The sequence below is a fragment of the Mus caroli genome, unplaced genomic scaffold (assembly GCF_978045245.1).
Source record: "Mus caroli unplaced genomic scaffold, Mus_caroli_1 scaffold_7, whole genome shotgun sequence".
In the NCBI taxonomy this organism is placed as follows: Eukaryota; Metazoa; Chordata; class Mammalia; order Rodentia; family Muridae; genus Mus; species Mus caroli.
Genome location: NW_028227262.1, coordinates 2,676,122 through 2,696,878, shown reverse-complemented (window position 1 = coordinate 2,696,878; position 20,757 = coordinate 2,676,122). Strand labels below are relative to the sequence as shown.

General features: G+C 43.2%; 1 protein-coding gene across 13 annotated transcripts in view; it reads left to right on the top strand.

Moving 5' to 3' along the window:
* Window positions 1–20,757, top strand: part of Ppfibp1 (PPFIB scaffold protein 1) — a 136,676-nt gene that overhangs the window by 38,539 nt on the left and 77,380 nt on the right. For 11 of the 13 annotated variants that reach the window (XM_029478953.2, XM_029478957.2, XM_029478956.2 and 8 more), the window contains exon 2: window positions 6,794–6,877. The gene's annotated coding sequence lies outside the window, so the exon portion shown is untranslated. Of the gene's footprint in view, window positions 1–1,306; window positions 1,413–6,793; window positions 6,878–17,142; window positions 17,589–20,757 lie in introns of those variants that run through there. The other 2 variants (XM_029478954.2, XM_085839765.1) reach the window with 2 other exon arrangements.

Here is a 20,757-nt window from a genome sequence, read left to right as displayed (position 1 = left end):
ACTCAACCTGATCTTCAGTTTCATTGCTAGCTTTATTTTTCTGCCTGACCCACAATGAAATAGTTTTTGTCTTCTCTTAGAAGTTGCTGGATAGGCAGAAAGCAAAGCTGTGTTGGAACACAAAGATGTTATGTTATTGCTTAGAAGCATCCCCATATAACTAGCCATACTACCCAATTACTCAGGAAGTGGGTATGCATGTAACTAGCACACAGTCCCATGGTTTGGGAAAGTCTTCATGTAACTAGACACACAATCCCAACTTGTGACTGAAATGTGCTCAACTTGAAACAGCATAACTTAGCTGCTTGCCGAGGACCCTGGATTGAAAGCTTGCATATGCCAAGTGTCTTTCTGAGAGAATCTATGTCCTCCTAACAGAATCTTACTGAGAGCCATGGGGGGATTTAGAGTGTGAAGTTTGTGTGCAGTTAAATCCCCCAGAGGATGGATGGGAGGGAAAGTTAATGCTGTCTGCAGTGAGAGCAGATGTGAGGACTGTGATTCCCACAAGACTTAGGAACCCACCCCCGGCATGTAGTTGAGTTAGACTCCAGCCCAGTTTTTTTTTTTTTTTTTTTAATCTGAATTCCTACACACACGATTCCAGCTACAGGTCTCAAAGATCTTGGGCTCAGGTCTGTCTAACTCTAACTTGTGTGTTACCCTTCTATCTTTAGAAACAACCATTCAGCCTCCACCGGTCTTTCCTTAAGGTCCAGTCCAGGTACCTCTCGTTCCTCAGAACTTTTTAGATTTGACAGTCAGGAGCCTGTGGAGCTGTGAACCTTTCATGTATAGCTTTGCTTTAGTCCCTGTTACCCATTTCCTCTGCTAGGCTGTGAGCCTCTTCAGTGAGAGAAATACCTGTTACACTACACAGGATGGAGTGTAGACACTGTGCACTTAGTGTGAGGTCAGTACCTAATAAAGGCTGCAGAAGGAGCCCAGCCTCAGAGGAAGGAACAGATGTGATGGGCTGGAGGAAAAGAAGGTCGCGTTAGGGCTGGGAAAGACCAGAAAAGAGGCGAGGTCGAAAAGCTGGAATGGGACTCACACTACAGCTTGGGCTTACAATCCACAGGCCCCAGCTGGGGGGCTACAGCTGAGCACTAGCCTGGTTAGAAGGAGACCTGCGGCAGCTCTGCCTACACAGGGGCCAGGCTGAGAAGCTCCTCAGAATTCCCTCCAGTCAGTTGGAGCCTCGTCAACCTGTTTTCAGTACGAAAGGGCACTAGGTCACATGGAATTGACACACTTCCTCCAGAAATCCCAGGGAAGGCAGGAAGCGTGGGGATGATTCAGCGAGAGGGTTCTTCCTGTGCACGGATGGGCGGCCGTGGCTGCATGATTTCTGTCAGTGTTTGTTCCACCTCTCCCAGGTGGAAGCCTCATGGGAGCAGTGAGACCAGGTGGGTACACATCTGGAAAATGTCGTGTCTGTCTGGTCAGCCTCCTGCAATGCTAGCTTAAGGTCCATGTGATCAGTTAGCTTCTTTGACTGCTTACCACAGTAAAGAGTATGGTGGCTTTTATGTTTCTCATACCCTAAGATTAGGTCTAACTTTAGCACCAGAAAGAACTCAAACATATAGGAAAGTCCAACTTACATTATTTTAGATATCAAATCAAGAGGGATACTTTATTGTATTGACACAGCATTTAGAACTAATAAGCCTTTTGAGATTTGATTGTATTTTATATGGCCTGCTAACATTAGATTAATGTCATCGTAGCCTGGAGATGAAATTATATGGGCTGTGTAGCTGGGTTCCCTGGGCTCTGGCCCTGACTCACCACTCATTAATTAGTCTCGGGCGGGTTACTTAATACCACTGCCTCAGTTCTCTCTAATTTATTTTTCATGTAATGTTTTTGCCTGAATTAAATGAACTAATTTTTTGTTTACTTACTAAAGATAAAGCTCTCAGTATCTAGTATTAATTTTCCTCAATGAACATTAGTAATTAGTGTATCATAACTGATATAAATAAAGCAGGTTAGGTAGGTATGAGGCAGTGTCACTCAGCTAGTAGCTATGGGTCACTGAAGTAGCTTTAGAGAGGAACAACCTTTTTTTTTTTTTTTTTTTTCTTTTTCCTTTTTAAATTTAGTTTTATCTTTTACTTATTCACTTTACATCCTATCACTGCTCCACTCTTGGTCACCTCCTCCCACAATCCTTCCCCTACCCCCCACCCTTTCTCTGAGCAGATGGGGGTCCCCTGGATATCTCCCCACTCTGGTACCTCAAGTCTCTTCAAGTTTAGGTGCTTCTTCTCCCACTGAGGTCAGATAGAGCAGCCCAGCTAGAAGAACATATCCCGCATACAGGCAACAGCATCTGGGATAGTCCCTACTCCAATTGGTCAGGACCCACATGAAGATCAAGCTGCACACCTACTACATATGTGTGGGGAGCATGTTGTCCTCTGAGAGGCTCCACCCAGCATCTGACTCAGACAGATACAGACATCTATAGCCAAACAGTGGATGGAGCTTGGAGACTCTTAATGGAAGAATAGGAGGAAGGGTTATAGGTCCCAAAGGGGGATAGGAATTCCACGGGAAGACCAATAGAGTCAACTAACCTGGACTCTTGGGCCTCTCAAGATCTAAACAACCAATCAAACTTTTGGCCTGGACCTAGGCCTCCCTGCAAACTTTTTCTTAAAGGACCAGACACTAAACAGCTTATACTTGGTGAATCTTACAGTCTCTGTTGGTATTATTCAGTCTTGGCATTACATCTTGCAAGCAGCAGCTATGGACAATATGTAGACACATGGATACAGCTGTATTCCAGGCAAAATTTTATTTACCCAAATAGGTGGGAAGCCACGTTTGGTTGTGTAGAGTCCCTGCCCTGGGCACTTTAGTCACGCCTGGAGCTTGAGGGACTGTGAAGACACTAGCTTCACTCTCTATTCATTGCTTAGCACAGGGTCAGGCCTTAGATCAGCGAAGAGACTTAGATTAGCTGTCATGAATGAGTGCCTTTAAAGGGTGGCATAGAAGTCACTTATTTAAGGGCTCAGAGCATTTTCTTGTGATCCGGAGGTTGTGGAAAGATCAGGGTTTGTTTTATTTGATTGGCACAAATACAGATTGTTTTTTTCTTCTATAATCTCTATGTAGAAAAGGCTTATGAGCCAAATAAAAAGCAATTTGTAATTGTGCTTGTTGGTACACTGAGGGTTTTTCTTCTAGACGTGTTGTTTATATGAGTTTGGGTCTTTTATTTCTTATTTTTCAGTATAATAACGAGCTCTTGTTTTTAAATTAAACTTGCCAGTGGGCCTTTTTGTGAGTGGCTGACTGTGTTGGTGAGTTTGTATTTATAGTCTAGGTCGGTTTCTGAGGAAGTGACTAAAGTCCCTTGCATTCCATTAAGACAACATAACAAAGACCATCTTTGACTCAGGGAAACAGGGCCTATGATGAAAACTCAAAAAGCTAATGGTTAGTGTTTATCAATGTTTTTATGTATTCAGTACTGCTTGGGCCAGATAATCAGAGCTTTGTGCTGAGGGCCAGGTTGGATGTTCGCTGCCCCTCAGTACTCCAGAGAGAATTCCTCTGCAGCAAGTTCAGGCAGCACTTAACTTACTGATGGGCCCTTCTTACACTTTAGATGTTTTAAAGTGGGTGTTATAGAATAAGTATATACTTCTCCTCTCTTTAAAGTATCCTACCAGAACCCTGGACACGTGTCCAGCAGAGAGGTTGATAGTGGTGGGACCCAGGAAGTGACTAACTTGGGGACAGCCACTGTGTCTTGTTCTTTGTTACAGGTCCCTGGTTTCCTCATCTTTCTTTTTTGTAGTACTGTTATAGAACACTTGAGACTGAGTCAGTTATAAAGGAAAAAGTCTTTGTGTGTGTGTTGTGTGTGTGTGTGTGTTGGACACCTACTGCTTGTTCTTGTAGCCAGTAATGGTGGCTGAAGGAGGGATGAGCTGGTCCAGTTCTGGGCTGTCTTTGTTTCTGGGATCCAGGCCAGAACTCACATTTCCCTAGAAAGGACCCATTAGGAATGGTGGGTGGGACTGGGCTGAGCTCAGTGTAGAGTGCTTGCCTTGCGCTCGTTGGAGCCCTGGACTCATCGCTAGTAACATTTTTTTGTTTTTAAAAGGGAAAGGAGGCAAGGGAAGATTGAATTTTGTGTTTCTGTCTGCTCAGTGCTAGCACATTGAGTTTCACACTGGTTGAAATGGTCATTGTTTGCTTTCAGTGCTTCACCTTTAAAGGGGTTTTCTGCACTTAGCATTTATTATTATTATTACATACATTTCTTTTCCTTTTTTTTTTTTTTTTTTCTCTTTGAGACAGGGTTTCTCTGTGTAGTCCTGGCTGTCCTGGAACTCACTTTGTAGACCAGGCTGGCCTCGAACTCAGAAATCCGCCTGCCTCTGCCTCCCAAGTGCTGGGATTAAAGGTGTGCGCCACCACACCTGGCTTACATACATTTCTTATTTCAGTCTTTTCATAAGCAAGTTACTTTAAGTTCTGGACAGAATTATAAAACAAAGGAAGGTAAAGTTGCTTCATGCATGTCCACTGTCATGCATGTTCCCTGGCTCCTGCCTCTGTTCTCAGAAGCACCTAGCTGGCCTTCCTACAGGTTACTTTTAAAGCACTCATATCTGGCAGCTCACAACCTCATAGAACTCCAGCTTCATGGGATCTGACACTATTTACACACTCATACACACACACACACACATAAAGAGAAAATGGCTTATCAGTTGAACTTTATTTTTGGAGGGAAGCTTGATCTGAAACTCAGGCTTGTCTTTACAAACCACATCAACTGCTATAGTGTGTCTGTAAAGCTAACTTTAGGAAAAGCACAATGCACAGATACTTTCCTGATGTGATTTGATGAGGGGAAAGAAATTCCTTAAAGACCATGTACACCTCTACTCGTGCCTAAAATGCCCTTGCCAGTGAAGAATTCTGTCAAAACCCTGTTCCTGGAGCTTTTATAAAGAGGAAATGGGAAAAGAATAAGTAAATAAATGCCTTCAGCTGGAGCTGATCTTTGTTTCCCTACTGGATTTGGCACCTGAGGCTACACTGTCAGCTGTCTTGGAGGGGATGTATAGTCCTCATATGTACACTGGAGTGTTTTTTTTCTTATGTATGAAATATGTAAAAGAGTAAGGGTATCTGAAGGGCAAGCCATGAGGCATACGTGTCGTCTTGTGTTGTCCACACAGCTCCTCTTAGAAGAGAAGCATCTCCTTGTTTCTCTTTACCTTGACACACCTTTGTACATCTGGCCCATAGCTATAGGACCTCATGTGGACTCAGCAGAGTTGGACAAAAAGTATTTGAAGCAATTACATCTGTTCCCAGGCTGAATAATCCCATCCCTGTCATTCCTCCCTAAGCCAGGGCTTCTTAAACTGCATGACCTGGAAGTAGACACACACACACACACATATACACACACACACACACACACACACACACACACACACATATATACACACACACACACACACACACACACACACACACACACACACACGCCAAACATCTACTGTTAAGGAATCAAAAAAGATTTTTTGATATATGTATATATGGTTAAAGATGGATGGCTGGATAGTTGACGTGGGGCAATGAGCATCTTAATGTTTTTAGTTGATTAGTATTTCATTTTTAGACAGGATCTCACACAGCCCAGGATACCTAAAACTTGTGAAGTAGCACAGGGTGGCCTTGAACTTGTGACCCTCCTGCTTTTGCTCCTCAAGAAAATTTTGATTTTTATAGTGCTGAGAATGCTACTTTGCATAAGTATGTGAAATAAAATGGCCAAAGTATGTTTAGGGCTATTTAAGAAAAATTTAAAAATTCTGTTACAATCTCAAGTCAAAATTCATTTTAATAATTAAAAAAAGAAAGAAACTCAGTCAAGCAATTCAAACAAAAATTTTAAAAAACCAAGCATTCTAGCACAGTGTAATCTGAAGGTACTAATTTGCTACTTCTGTGATGAGGAATGGGTATTAAGAAGATATTAAAAGTCTTTGTTTTCATAACTAAGCTTTTATGTTTCTGCAAGAAGGCTTTGTATGTACGACATACAAGTCTTTTGAAACTGCCAGGAACATTCAACATTTGTTACATGTTTGAATTGCTTTTTGATGATTCCATATTCTGAAACCTTTTATTGCTGTAAAAATTCTCATGACTACATTCAGTTATGTGGTCCCGTATTGGGTGTCCACCTAGGGTTTGAGAGGCTGGACTCTAAACAGTATAACGACAACTTTCATAGGAACAAGCATTATTGATAACCTAGGCATGATATAAAGTACACAGGATGATGAGCTTCGGCCATATATATCCATGAGCTCTTGAGCATCTTGAGGTTCTGGTATCTAGCTGGAGATCCTAGAACCAATTCCTGGGCAGATTGTATTATAAAAATCCAATTCATTTGTTTACCTAACAGCTGTTCATAGAGCATCCACCATGTGCTGAGTGCTTTGACTGTAAAAATTAATGGTGGTGATTTTACCAGAAAATTTGACTTTAAGGAATTTTTGAGACTGTCCATAGCTGAGGTGTACATGGGGCCAAAGAGGCAGAAAGGGAGGTACCAGGTATGGGAAAGGAAGGCGGTGGAAGGAAGTCCTTCACATGAATTTTCTCCTTTTAATAACTCCCATAACAGTAGCTTTATGTGAGTTGTTTATGTAACAATTTACCACCTAAGCCCTTTTTCCTGCTGTGCTATGATTTGAAATCTGTTTTAACACAATTTTTGATTTCTTTTCAGTACCGAATGTCTATGGATCAGTTTGCTAAGGACGTGCAAGATTGGAAGAGCTGAGAAATCAACACTGAACCTGTTCCTTTTAAAGTGAGTAGACTTACCCCCATAACCGTTCATTTCAGACATCCTTAGCTGTAGTTAGCAGTCAGCACGTCACACCTGAGAGCTTACCCCCCTCCCTCCTTACAAGCACCTAAACTTTAAGAGCATCGTGGTGAAAATGGGCATGTACAGGTTCAGACGTGTCTCCACGGCAGTCTGCCAACCAGTCTTCATCTGGCAGGGATCAAGCAGGACAGCACAGGCCTGGTAGCATACCAAAGGCACCGCCCTCTTCCTTCTCAGGTGCTTTGTTGCTCTTTGCCTTCAGACCCTGTGATAGCTTGTCCACAGGAGTGAGGCTTGTTGGCCCTTCAGTGACCCTGCAGGCTGAGGAAGTGTTTTCATGTGGCTTAGCGGCCTCCCTTCTCCCCGTTCCTCTTGCTAAGTGGTGATATTATTGCTGAACTTGTGCTAGGTGGTAAGTGTTTGATTGACTTGTTCAGATTTATTCTGTAAGTTCTACATTTTACCTTGTGCCAAACACTCCTCTGACCCTATTGCCTCCTCCCCAGGTAGTTACTGAGTTGGAATTTTAGTGGCTAAGAGAAGGGAGGATGCTGAGGGTCAGCGTGGACTTCAGTCATCCGGATGTGAGTGTGGACACAGCTGTCACCGTCTGACTTTTTGATTGCCATATCCTTAGTAGTGTTAGAATGCCATTCCTCCGGGGAGGTGCTGCTGCAACATGTTTAATCCCAGCACTTGGGATGCAGAGGCAGGAAAATCTCTGAGTTGGAGTCCCCCCCTGTCTACAGAAGGTGTTTGAGGGCAGCCAGGGCTATTCAGAGAAACTCTGTGTCTAAAACCAAACCCACACCCAAAACAAAAAACAAAACAATGCCATCCCTATCATGGTGGTGGTAGGACACTGGTGCCTTCTGAGTTGTGATTATAATAGAAATGTGATTCTGATCCTCCTGAACCCTGACAGGAAGGGAGGGAGGGAGGAGGAGAAACCCTGTTTCACGTTAGAGTCAAGAGACGACTAGTCCTGGATCAGTGTTTCACACACAGATGAACAAGTGCAAGCCCTTGCTAGATAGCTGTGTGGAACAGCTGTTACAGATGAATCCATCTGTGTATGCAGCATCCCTAGTAACAAAATTACTGGTGCTGTAGATCTTCTGTCCTTGGGGTCCCAGGAATAACCAGTGTCCCCCGACTGTTGGTGTCTGAGTAGTTTTACTTGCCTTTAAAATTTCTGACTATAATCATACAGTATATATTCTTTTGTATGTGGCTCATTTCACTCAGTCTGTATGTGACATTGTGACATTCCCCTGTTACTAAATGTGGTTTATTTTTTTTTCCCTTCTCCTTGCTCTGATGAGATCTAATTGTGTAATTGCAGGGCACTCGGGTACTATCCAGCCCATTTTTAATGCTGTACATACATACAAATTTTTTAAAAGACCTTATTTTACGTGTATGGATGTTTTGGCTGCATATATGTCTGTTCACAGCTTGGGATCCTGGTGCCTGGCCAGAAGAGAACATTGGATCTCTGGAACTAGGCGTATAGATGGTTGTAAATCAACAAAGCGACTGCTGGCAATCAAACTTGGGTCCTCTGGATTAGCAGTCAGTGCACTTAACTGTTGAAACATCTCTCCAGCGCCTTACTTTTTTTTTTTTAAATTATGTGTTTATGCATGTGTGAGGACAGGTATGTGCATGTGAGCACAATGCCCATGGTGGTCAGAAGAGAGTGTTAGGTTACTGGAGCTAGAATTGCAAGATGTTGTGGACTTCCACATGTGTACTGGGCACCTAACTCAGATTCTCAGCAAGAGCAGTATGTACTTGTAACTGCTAAGCTATCTAGTGAGGAAGATGTGTGGTCTTTTCCTCTGTGTGTGAAACTTTGAGTCTTTGGGAGGTTAGCCACCTCAAGGCCACAGAGACCCATGGGCAGTCGTCTCCTAACTCTCTCTAACATGGTCTTTCTAGGCTGAGTACTCAGTTTTGACCCTTTAATTATTTCTGTGCCTATCTTGTCTTATGCTCACTTGTGAACCACTCAGCAATTTAGGTTCTGAGGAGTGAGATGAAAGTAGACTTCTTTGAAAGCAAAAGTATTGATATTTAGGTGGCCTTCTTCCCTGTGATGTTCTGAGCACCACACCCATAAGGGACAGGAGATGTTTTCATGGGTCCTCTGGGGCATGGCCAGGCAGAAGTCCTCCCTGGAATGCATGTGATGTGTAAGGCTGGTCCCTTGGCACAGACAGGTTTTATTTGCATAGCATAAAAAGGGATTGCAGAGGAGAGAAGAGAGTCTAGAGAGAGGTGTGTCTGCGCTGCCCTAGAAACTGTGACAACACTTGGTGGACCAGATCAAGAGCCTGGGAAAGTGACATCTCAGAGAAGGACCTGATGTGTAAGACCTGATGAGTCTAGGGCCAGGAGTAAATGAAATGGATCTGATCTAGCATGCTAGACTCACGAGAAGCTTTGATTTTCCTTTCAGAAAGCTTTGAAAAATAGTCCGTAAAGTCTGAATCTCGAGCCAGGAAGTAACTGAATAAAATTACCAAACTAGGAAAATGTAGTTTTATAATGGTGTGGGCCTTAGAGCTTTTGTTTGAGAGAGTTCTGTCTTCAGATCACAGCTCCACCTTCTTCTTGTCCTATGACCCCTTGGTTAGCTTCTTTACCTGTAAAACGGGGATATTATCATGCCCCATACACTTCCTGTTCCAGTTTAGCACAGATGTGTCTTCAGTGTGTGCATGGGTGCTCTCTTATTCTTGTGACTAGCAGCCATCTAATACAACATAGTGTTTTCCCAGTTAAAAAAGAACATTATGAAACTAAGCATGGGAATGCTAACCCAAACCTCAAGTTGAAAAGGAAAGATGTAGGAAACACCTGTCCCATGTCCTGGGTGTGTCACTCAGCAGGGCCCTCCACTGAAGACCTTAGTTATTTACTTGTGTCAGCTTGAGGCCAGTGCAGCTGAATTCAGGGAGAGCAGGGTCATTGTGCACATTGTCATTTCTGGCATTGCTTTTAACTCTTGCTGGGTGTTTTGCAGTATCTTGATGGTCAGGGTTTTGGCGAGGTCTCAGAGAGTGACTGATTCTGCAGACCATGTCCAGTCTGAGGTCTGGAAGATTTCCAGCTGACCATGGTCAGCGTCATCCACCTCTGTCAGAGCTGTGGCACATGATGAGTTCATGATCTAACAAAATAGCCTAGTGTGAGAAGGGAACTTGTAGAGGTGGTTGAGCCAGAAAGAGCGGTGACTGTGAGCGTCTAATTCCAGCCCCCAACTTCTCTACTGTGTGGTGGAAAAGCAGGAATTTGGCTTAGATTGAGACAGGAGCAGAGGTGGGCTCTTGTCTTGTGTACATTTGTGCTTTTCTTGACATTATATTCTCTCTCATGCCTGTCCAGGATCAGAAGTTTCTATGACTGTAAGGGTGAAGATGGTCTTGTCTTGCAATTTGTGTTTACAAATAGAAACTGTGACCAGACTATAAGGGATGCAGGGTTCTGTGAGTGTGTGTAAATCCATATCTCACCGATACTACTTTGTATGCTTTGTTCATTAAGGGTTGGGTATATTTTCCTCTGAACTAAATAATAGGTAGATTAAAAGTCATTGCATATTCATTCATGGTATACATAAAAACTTAGGTTTATGTATGTATGTATTTATTTATTTAGTGGGGTGACTCCCACTCTTGATTCTTTTAGTATGCGTCCTCCTCAAGGAGCAACTTTCTGTAGGCTGACAGAAGACAGTGGCAAGACTAACATACAGGACTAACACTTGTGCAAAGCTAAAGGCTGTGGTGATAGCATCCTGGGGTTTCACATCGGTAAAGTAGAAATCGGGGTTCTGTACTCGAGTCTTCTTGTGTTTCCTCTCCTCTTCTGTTGAGGGATGAAGGAGGTCTTCTGTAAGAGATCTCCTTATGTCTGTCTTTCAATTCTCAGTTCCCACATTCTAGTCATGCAATTAAGACCGTGCCTTTTAAATGTTGGGTTTGTTTTATTGTTTAGATATTGAAGAAATATGTATTTAAGAGCACCAATTAAAATACTAGCGGTGCCTGGTAGAGTGGTTCATGTCTTGTTCCTAGTATTTGGGGAAGCAGTAACTGTGAGTTACTCAGCCTGGCCTACATAACAAGTTTCGGGACAGCCAGGGCTGCATAGAGCCACCCTGTCTCAGATGACAGCAACAGCAACAAACACCAAATATTAGCATCAAGGTGGGTGTGTCATGGTATATTTATCATCCTAGTACTTGGGAGGTTGAGACAAGAGGATTCTGTTTTTGAGGCTGCTTTGGACCCCATTTCCAGAAGAAAATTGAAATATTGGTATGCATGGAATTAACAGAATAAAAATAAGTGTTCAGTTGTGTTTTTCACTTACTCATTATGGCTGTCCTGAGCCTGACGGCAGGAGCAGCACAGGAAAGCATCAAAACCCATGTGATATTTGTCCACTGGGCTTGGGAGGCATTACTGCCAGTTGAGTATTGATGTAGTAGCATCATGTGCCTAAGAGCACAGGTAATGCCTTTGTCCCTCCTATATGATATTGATTCTTGCTTTCTTGGCTGGGTGTAGCCTGTTGTACCTGGTTATACCACTTTTGGGGATAGCCGGAGCCACTTGTAAGAATGAGGTGGAGCCCCCTGTCTAGCTATGTCTTTGCCTTCTCTTAAATGGTTTAAGAACGGCTGTAACATTGGGATGTCTTCCACCCATACAGGCCTGCCTGTGTGTCCATATAGCGCTTTGCTGTGAGCCTGCAATTTGCAGCCTCTGACAGAGTGCAGCCTCAGACATAGTGTGTATGTAGCTTCTGACATAGAGTAGCCTCTGATATAGTGCAGCCTCTGACATAGTGTAGCCTGTGACAGAGTATAGCCTCAGAGTGCAGCCTTAGAGTATAGCCCCTGACATAGTGTCAATTCTGCCCCACCCCCAAGGAAAGCATATCCCATGACTATGTCCTATCTGCCCTTTTCTTTATAACCCCCTTGCACTCACTGTCACTCTGTTCCTTAGAATTGACATGTCTATTTCCTGACTTTTTTTTTTTTTGTGGAGTGAGCATAATTAATATGAAATACATTTTACCAAAACAACAATAAAAAAACAAAAGTAAAGATCTCATGTCTTTAACCTGAAGTGTTTCTAAAGTTTTTGTTTTTTTTTTAAAGATTTATTTATTTCATTTACATGAGTGCACTGTAGCTGTCTCCAGAGACACAGCAGAAGAGGCCATCAGATCCCATTATAGATGGTTGTGAGCCACCATGTGGTTGCTGGGAATTGAACTTAGAACCAACCCTTAGAATTTCTTGAGAGTGGTGCTGAGGATTGGATTTTAGAATATTTAGGATTATAGATTTTTGTGTTGGGACTTTGGTAACATCTACACAGGTATTAGGAATTTGAAAAGAAAATCCCAGAATCAGAGCCAGTTCAAGGCCCATACAGGGAGATTGTCACCTGTACTCCTGAGAGATGGTTCTCACCAGGATGGGTCACCGTTCTCTGCCTGGCGCTTTCTCTGGTCAGCATGGAAGATCTGCCATTTTGTAACTGCCGAGATTCTCCATAGCCTTTCCTTAAGATCTCTCCATCAGACACCTAGGCTGCTCTTGAAAAGCCGATGGGATTTTAGTTGATCTGTTTACTTCTGTAAGTGGACATTCGTGGGTGTGGGTAGAGTTTGGGAAAGTCAGGAGCCGTTTACTTCTTTTACCAAAGCTGTAGGAGTCTTTTCTAGAACTTCAAATCTTGGGACAGTTGTAGTGATTAGAAAATCCCTTTTTGATGGACCATCTAGAGACTGCCATATCTAGGGATCCATCCCATAATTAGCCTCCAAACGATGACACCATTGCATACACTAGCAAGCGTTGGCTGAAAGGACCCTGATATAGTTGTCTCTTGTGAGACTAGGCCAGGGCCTAGCAAACACAGAAGTGGATGCTCACAGTCAGCTATTGGATGGATCACAGGGCCCCCAATAGAGGAGCTAGAGAAAGTATCCAAGGAGCTATAGAGATCTGCAACCCTGTAGGTGCAACATTATGAACTAACCAGTACCCCGGAGCTCTTGACTCTAGCTGCATATGTATCAGAAGATGGCCTAGTCGGCCATCACTGGAAAGAGGCCCATTGGACACGCAAACTTTATATGCCCCAGTACAGGGGAACGCCAGGGCCAAAAAGTGGGAGTGGGTGGGTAGGGGAGTGGGTGGGAGGGTATGGGGGACTTTTGGGATAGCATTGGAAATGTAAATGAGGAAAATACCTAATAAAAAGTTAAAAAAAAAAAAGAAAATCCCTTTTTGTCTGTATGAGACAAGTGTGTTGGAGTATTACTACAGACAGAGAAAGAAACAGCCTCCCACATGTTTAAAGAGAGAGAGAGAGAGAGAGAGAGAGAGAGAGAGAGAGAGAGAGACTGTCTGTCTGTCTGTCTTAGGTCTTAATGCATTTATTTCTTTTATTAGAAGACCATGCTTTCTGTGTGACAGGTATCAAATGTGAATTTCTTTTTCTCTCCTTCCCTCTCCTTCCTTCCTTCCTTCCTTCCCTCCCTCCCTCCTGCCCTCCCTCCCTTCTTCTTTCCTTCCTTTTTTCCCTCCCTTCCTTCCTTTGGAGGTGAGTGGTCCCCACATCAGGGTTCCAGTAAGCCAAGGCCTTCCATTGCTTGAGAAGTACAAAAATAGAGAATAGATTTAAGTGGGTTTGTAAATCCCCCCCCCATTTAGCCCAGTTCATACATCTGTGCATCACAATCCAAGGAAAGAGACTCTGCCTGCTGTGTGCACATTTTTCTTTCAGGAGGTATCTGTAGAAATTATGGCAGCTTTGAGTTTGTGGTGTATAATCCATTGCTAACTATAGTACAATAATGTCCTCCCTCTTTACATTTGTACCCAAATTCAAATGTCATGGCACTGTCAGATATGCTTGTCTGTGTGGATTTTACTTTATATCTTCCCTCTGTAGTAGTAATTCTGGCTTGGCCTTAGAGTGTTATCGGGCATTTGGCACTGTGATATGCAGATTTTAGAGGAAAAGGTCAGCAGCTGTCTTTCTGGGCTATTCTGGGCATTTTGTACTATATTTACTTGGGACCTAACTTTTCTGACCCTTGTTTTTTGGTACCTACCCCTGCCGTGGCCTCTCAGCTTGCTTGGAAGCTTTTCAGTCATTGTGTGCATGGATGGCAGTTTTGTTCAACAAGTGAGCATTAGACTTAGAGAGCTAGGACATAGGGCAGAAGCCTCCACTAATGTCCCTCATTTTGAGCATGGGATTCCTGAATGACGCAAGGAAGCCAGATTCCTGTGCCTGGGCACTGAAATTGTTTACTCTTGGAGGAGGTTAGCTCTGTCCAGGAGTCATGTGGCTTCTGAGGCATTCTTAAAGGTTTTGGATAACTTAGTGGAATCTGAGTTGCCTTATTCTTCATAATTTTTGAAAACCGTACAATGTATATTTGCTTAGACAAGTGAGACCTTGAATTCTAGGAGAATACATTGTTTTAGGAGAATACATTGTGTTAGAACCGGCTGCCAAAGGCAGAAGGTGTCAAGGGATTCAACAAAGACTCAGCTCCAGGACTGTGCAGAAACACAGTTATTAGTGACTTATGCATGGAAGTGTACCTTGAGCTATGAGCAGGTAGGTCCTCATATCATGAGACAGAAAGGAGTTTATATGATAAACTAGGCAAAGGGAGCCATGGGCAACTGGAATGCATCTGGGGTTTTTCAACAAGAAAAACCAGTAGTAGAGGAGCCAGGCATGGTAGTGCATGCCTGTAATTCTAACACGTGGGAGGCCGAGGCAGGAGGATAGTGAGCACGTGGCCAGACTGGCTTACATAGTAAGACTCTGTCTCAAAACAACAACAAAAAACCCTGTTACTGGGCTGTGTGTGCAGTCCAGGTTTTACCTAGTGTACACAAGGCCCTGTTTGGTTCCCAGCTCTGCAAAGAAAAAGATTATATATTAAAATTATATATAATATATTACATATATTAGTATTATAAGGTCACTTCAGAAGCAGAGTATGTGTCAATGGCTGGCATCAAAAGCTTATCTGAGGTCTTTTGTTTTTGGGGTTTTGAGGCTGGGATAAGTCCTCAAATTAACACATTTCCAGCCTCAGCTTCCTTCATTGCTGGGTTGCAGGTGCATGCCATGTTGCCTGCTTGACCAATTATCTTTTTAGAATTTTTTTAAAGATTTATGTTTATTTCATGTATGTGAATGCTTTGCCTTTGTGTATATATGTATGCATACCGCATGTATGCCTGGTGCCCATAGAGGTCAGAAGAGGGCTTTAGATATCCTGGAAGTGGAGTTACAGGTGGTTGTGAGCTACCATGTCAGTGCTGGGAACTGAACCTGAGCCCTCTGTAGCTCCTTGGCCAATTATCTTAATGACTGTTTACATTCTGTGGCACCTGGATGCATGCAAAGGTCTCCTGGAAAGCAGAATAGACACCTTCGTGTCAAACTGGGTCCTTGCTGTGCTATGTATTGGTTTTGCCTGAGTCCGACACAGAACAGCCCTTTCAGAGCCCTTTCACCCACACTGGGGCTCCTGTGTGTCTGGGAAAGGTTAACACCCAAGCTCCAAGCAGGAAATGATAAGAATGGCAGGCCTCAGTCATTAGCCTTCTCACAGGAGAAGACAGCACGCACCCCCTAACCCACGCAACCCCCTGGGCCCGGTGGCTCTCCTTTGTAAGGTTGAGTGATCCAGAAAGGCTGAGATAGCAAACTGGGGCCCAAGAGTAGTGCAGGCTCTGAGGGCTGGGTGTTGTTTCCTGAGATAGCACCGAAAAGGGAAAAAAGTGTCTGTGGTGGGATTCTGCTCTCTGGACTCCTGTCTCTTGTCACCTCATGCTCTGTAAAGTTGGCATGAACCTGAAATAACTGGGTATTTTTCCTAGAGGAAATACAGAATTAATTTCCTGCCAGCCTCTGGTCACGGCATTTTTTGTCAACCAAATTAGTACCTAATCTTGTTTTATGTGTTTCTTTTTAGGCACGATTTAATAGTTGAATCATTAACATCTAGCTCATGGCCAAGTGCATTCTGACCCATGCATGCATAAAGCTTGTCCCTGAGGTCTCTCAGCCTTCTTGACTTGGGGATGTCAGGTAGCCTTTTAGCACCAAGCTGGAGGCAGGGGTGGGGATGGGTGGGGAATCTTTGAGACAGTAAAATTTGAGACAGTGAAAGGGACACTGATGTGAAAACCTTCAGGATTCACCTTGGAAAGGGCCTTTCACAGTCTGAGGGTCAAGCTGAACCAAAAGGCCAGGAACCTCCATGAGGGCTGAGGGCAATCCCCGACGCCCATACTTCCCCCTCCACCAGCTGGAACAATCCTGAAACCACCTAGAGTGGTGGTCTTGGGTTGTACAGGGCTAGCACAGGACAGATTCATGCACACAACAAGTGTACACATGTGAGTGCACCGACCCTAGTTGTCGGCCATGAATCTCCCCACCCCCAGTCCAGCTATATAGGTCATGTGGTCGAGACGCAGAGACACTCCCCCACAGAAGCCAGCTAAAGGTTATGAAAGGAAGTGACATTCCATCCTAGATCTTATCGACTTAAATTGTTTCCTGCAGATTAACCATTCATTTTACCAAAGGTTTATCATGGAGCCTCTGTATGAGAAACTGGGTCAGGGGCTTTGGAGCATGCAGAGATAAGCAGAACATCAGAGCCTTTGTCTGGTGGGAGAGAGAGGTGTGGGCATGTGTTTCTGCTCTGATTTCTACAAGTCAGGGTAAAATGTGCATTTACACACCAAAAACAAGTGCTTGGGGACACAAGGGGTGGGGTTAAGCCTCAGGCCTCGCTGGCTCTCTTCTGTAGCATGGCTTGAATATAGCCTGTGCTTGAAGGATAGGATTTGAAAACAGGAGAAGCAGTGTGGACTGAAGATGTAGCCAGGGTGGGGGAAGTTCCTGATAGGTGAAAGAGCATGAGCCTTGGCAGGAGCGCCTAGAAACTGCCGCTATGGATGCTCTGATCTCAGGTCGGTGTGAGGAGGCACTGTAGAGAAGTGCAGTGCCCTTTTACTTGAATTTTCTTCTGTGGCCACCAGGAGTTGTGAGAGATTTCTTAGAATAAAGAGTGTTATGTTGACAACAGTTAGCAGCACTTAAACTCTGTAAACATAATGTGCCATTAATCCTTGTACTAAGTACTCATTACTACTTTCTTCTTTTAAAGGTTAGTGCTGTAGTATTACAGCTTATAGATGAAGAAAAAGAAGGCACAGAGAGGTTAATTTCCTCAGAATTCACAGCAAGTTTAGAGGACCAGGGGCCAAAGCCAGGAAGTCTTAATAACTCTCTTCTTTAACCTGGGATGAAAAGATAAAATTGTCGAGAGTTTCTGGATGTTCACTGCTGGCAGAGTGTTCATTGAATGTTGACGTGCACGTTTGTCTCAGACAGGGCCTAAGCTCGCTGTGCTTCCTGTGCTTCCTGTGTGCACTATTTCCCATCCAGGCACTTTTGATGCTGTCCTGCTCCAGAAGGAAAGGAAACATCAAAACAACGTTCAGGAGCTCTCAGACCTGTTCCTGCATGGTGAGGAGCAGAGAGGTCTGTACAGCGAGAACTTCCCAAGGTAGAGGAGATGGCAAGCCCTTGCAATGTGAGGTCGTTGAAAGGTAGGGAACTTGTCTCTAGTGGGCAAAACTCTTCTGACCTCAGCGAAGCTAAGCAAGCGGAGCTCTTGCTTTAGAACAACCCTGGGATGCCATTCTGCTCTCAGCTAGACCCGTTCGTGAGCTCCAGTTAGGAATTGAACACCCCTGACTGTGCATGAGACTGACTGGACGTTCCTTGGAGCCAAGGAATCCAAGACAGATCCCAGGATGAATGAGGGAGTCTAAAAAACTGTCCCATTTATATAACCTTAGCAGCTAATATCATGTTCCAGTGCTTTAAATGTTAGTTATTTTAAGTAGATATATGACTAAGATACTGTGTCATGAAAATGTTAGGCATAGAGAACTGGACTCCTTACTTCTTAGAGTTTATTTTTCTTAGTGGTTTCCTGGTCTTAGCTTTCTTATTTTCTTATTTGTAAAGAATCAAAAGTGTTCTCTTATGTAGCCTTGGTGTTATTATACAGTAAATATTCAACCATATCGTCAGTTGGTAACACCTGTGCAGCCATCTTGGTTGTCAACTTGACTACATCTGGAGCTAACTAAAGCCCATGCGACTCAGGACACCTGAGAGGGATTTTTTCCCTTAAGTCATTTGAAGTGGGAAGACCCACTTTTAATCTGAATCTCTTGAGGTAGAAAGTTACACCTTTACTTCAAATCTTTTGAAGTGGGACCTGGAAGAGGGAAGTTTGGTCATTGCCTGTTTGTTCTTGCTCTTGCTGGCAAGTCCATTTTGTTACTGGCATTAGAACCGCCTTCTTTAGGATTCTGGCTTCTACTGAAGACAGCTGAGACATCCAGCCTTGTGGACTCAACAACTATTGGATTCTTGGATCTTCTGTTCATAGGCAGCCATTGTTGGACTAGCTAGACCACAGCCTGTAAGCCATTCTAATGAATATATACATGTTATATTTTATCTAAAAGATATAATAAATAAATATTCATTCTATAAGTTCTGTTCCTCTAGAGAACCATGACTGACACAGCTACTCAATCATATTATATACTGTCACTATCTGTTTTTTCCAGATGTTATGAAGAATCCTTTACCTAAGTTTTGTTTAGCTTTGTGGATTTGATCCAGGATTCAGTTGGAGATCATGAATAGCAGTTGGCCTCATGTCTCTCTCTGTTGTCTCCATTATAACCTGCCATGTCTCTCTGTCTTTTTCAATTAAAAAAAATTATTTTGTGTTTTGTGATCCTAACATGTTTAGTTCCAGAGAGTTGTCTAGTAGAGTGTTCTACAATCTAAGATTTATCTGACTACTGCAGTCGTTGTGGTGAGATTCAGGTTGAACATTGCCGGCCAGTCTATGCTGCTTCTCTTGAAGGTGTAGGCTGCTTTCTACCTGTGGAGTGACTACCTCCAAATACTGTTTCCTGACAGTCCTTTACACAGTGGATTCAGTGTCTATTTCTGGTCCTTATGTGAATGAAATTGCTGTGTTGCAATAATGGTACAAATATTCTGATGCCACTTTACTGATAAACTGTCTCCTGTTTGGGAAAACGTAAGACCCCAAAGTCTGAGCCCATGGGTGCATCTGACATGCCGTCTGTTCTTTGAGCGTGGGCTTACAAGGGAAGTTTTATAATGGTCAGGGAAGAGGGGGAGTGACTGCTCTTTGTATTTTAGAGGATTTTTTTTTAACTTAAAATAATAGATATTGAGGTAGACAAGGAGTATGCAAGTCAATTACCATTCTTATTCCCTTCTGAACAGATAATGCTGTGGTAATGAGATTAGTGTTCTTTCAAAAGCCACAAACTGGAGAGATGCCCTCCGTCCGTGCCTTGGAAGTAGTTTTTTTTTTTTATCAAGCATACTGTACTGAAATAAAAGGGTATTAAATCCATGAGGTTCGTTTGAAATGTGGGATAAGACGGAAATTGTCTAGCAAGGGAACTTCTTGATCTAGACTAATAATCTTTCAGGGAATTTATCCAAGGGCTTTTGCACCCACTCTGCTGAAGACGGGCTCATTCAGCAGTGTTATCTGATAGGGATTTTGTTTCTTCTGAAAGCTGACCATTGTTCTGTTTGCTGGGGAGTTAGGGGGTAGCAGGAAAAGACTCCTGGCAGGCAGTGCAACATAAACCCCACCTGTCATCCTGAAATTAGATACCATGTGTGCTGTGTAAATTCTTCACTTGCAGTTCACATTTGAGCCAATTATTTCTCCTAACTACATCCTTCTTTAATATTGAATTTAGAGCCTTAGCATTCTCTAGGAATTCATTTAGCATTTACTTCATTTTTATTCTCCTGTCTTATGAGGGAATTTGAAACACGGTCTCTCTCTGTAACCTTGGCTATTCTGAAGCTTGGTATGTAAACCAGGCTGGTCTCAAACTCACAGAGATCTGATTGCTTCTGTCTCCCAAGTGCTAGGACTAAAAGTGCCTGGAAGATGTTCTTGTGTCTAAATAGACGAACTCATATCTGCCTTGAACTGTGAATTTGTCTTGTATTCTTAAAGTCTTGGAAAAAAAAAGATTTTACCCTTGTTTACTGATATATCACCCCAAACCCCGTAGCGGGGTTCTTTTCATGGTTGGTCTATAATGCATTAGCGTTAGCATTTGCAGAGAGCTGAATAACTTCTAAGTTTGATAAATTATTATGCTGTATCCTATATTTACAGTATTATGAATTCCAGAATGTGATTGTGTAAGTTATACTCACCCAGATAATTCAGGCAACTGAGCCTTCCCTTCAAGGATGAGATACACTTTAAAGAATGGTTTTATATTTTCAGTCATAAGGTTAAATAGATCCCAGAATTTATTGATTAATGAGATTAACATGTGCCTGACAATTATAGTAATTCTACAGGAGACTTAAAGGTTCAGTAACATTCTTACCCCCCAAACCCCAATGGCCCTCCAGCTCCCGCGCATCCCTTTTGATACTCAAAGTGGCTAGCCTCACCCCTTCCCCACACGTGAGGCTTAGAGGACCTGCTTTGGTTGGATAACGCATTGGACACTAGAATGAATGAGCTGTGCTTGAATACTTCCTATTGCTGCATAGTTCCAGAGGTTAAAAGGAGTAGGCAGAAACCAGAAATCTTCCTAAAGAATTGGGCTTTTTCTTCAGTATAGTCTTGGGGGAGATGGGAACCCCTGCTCAACAATCCCCACGACTTTTTCCCCA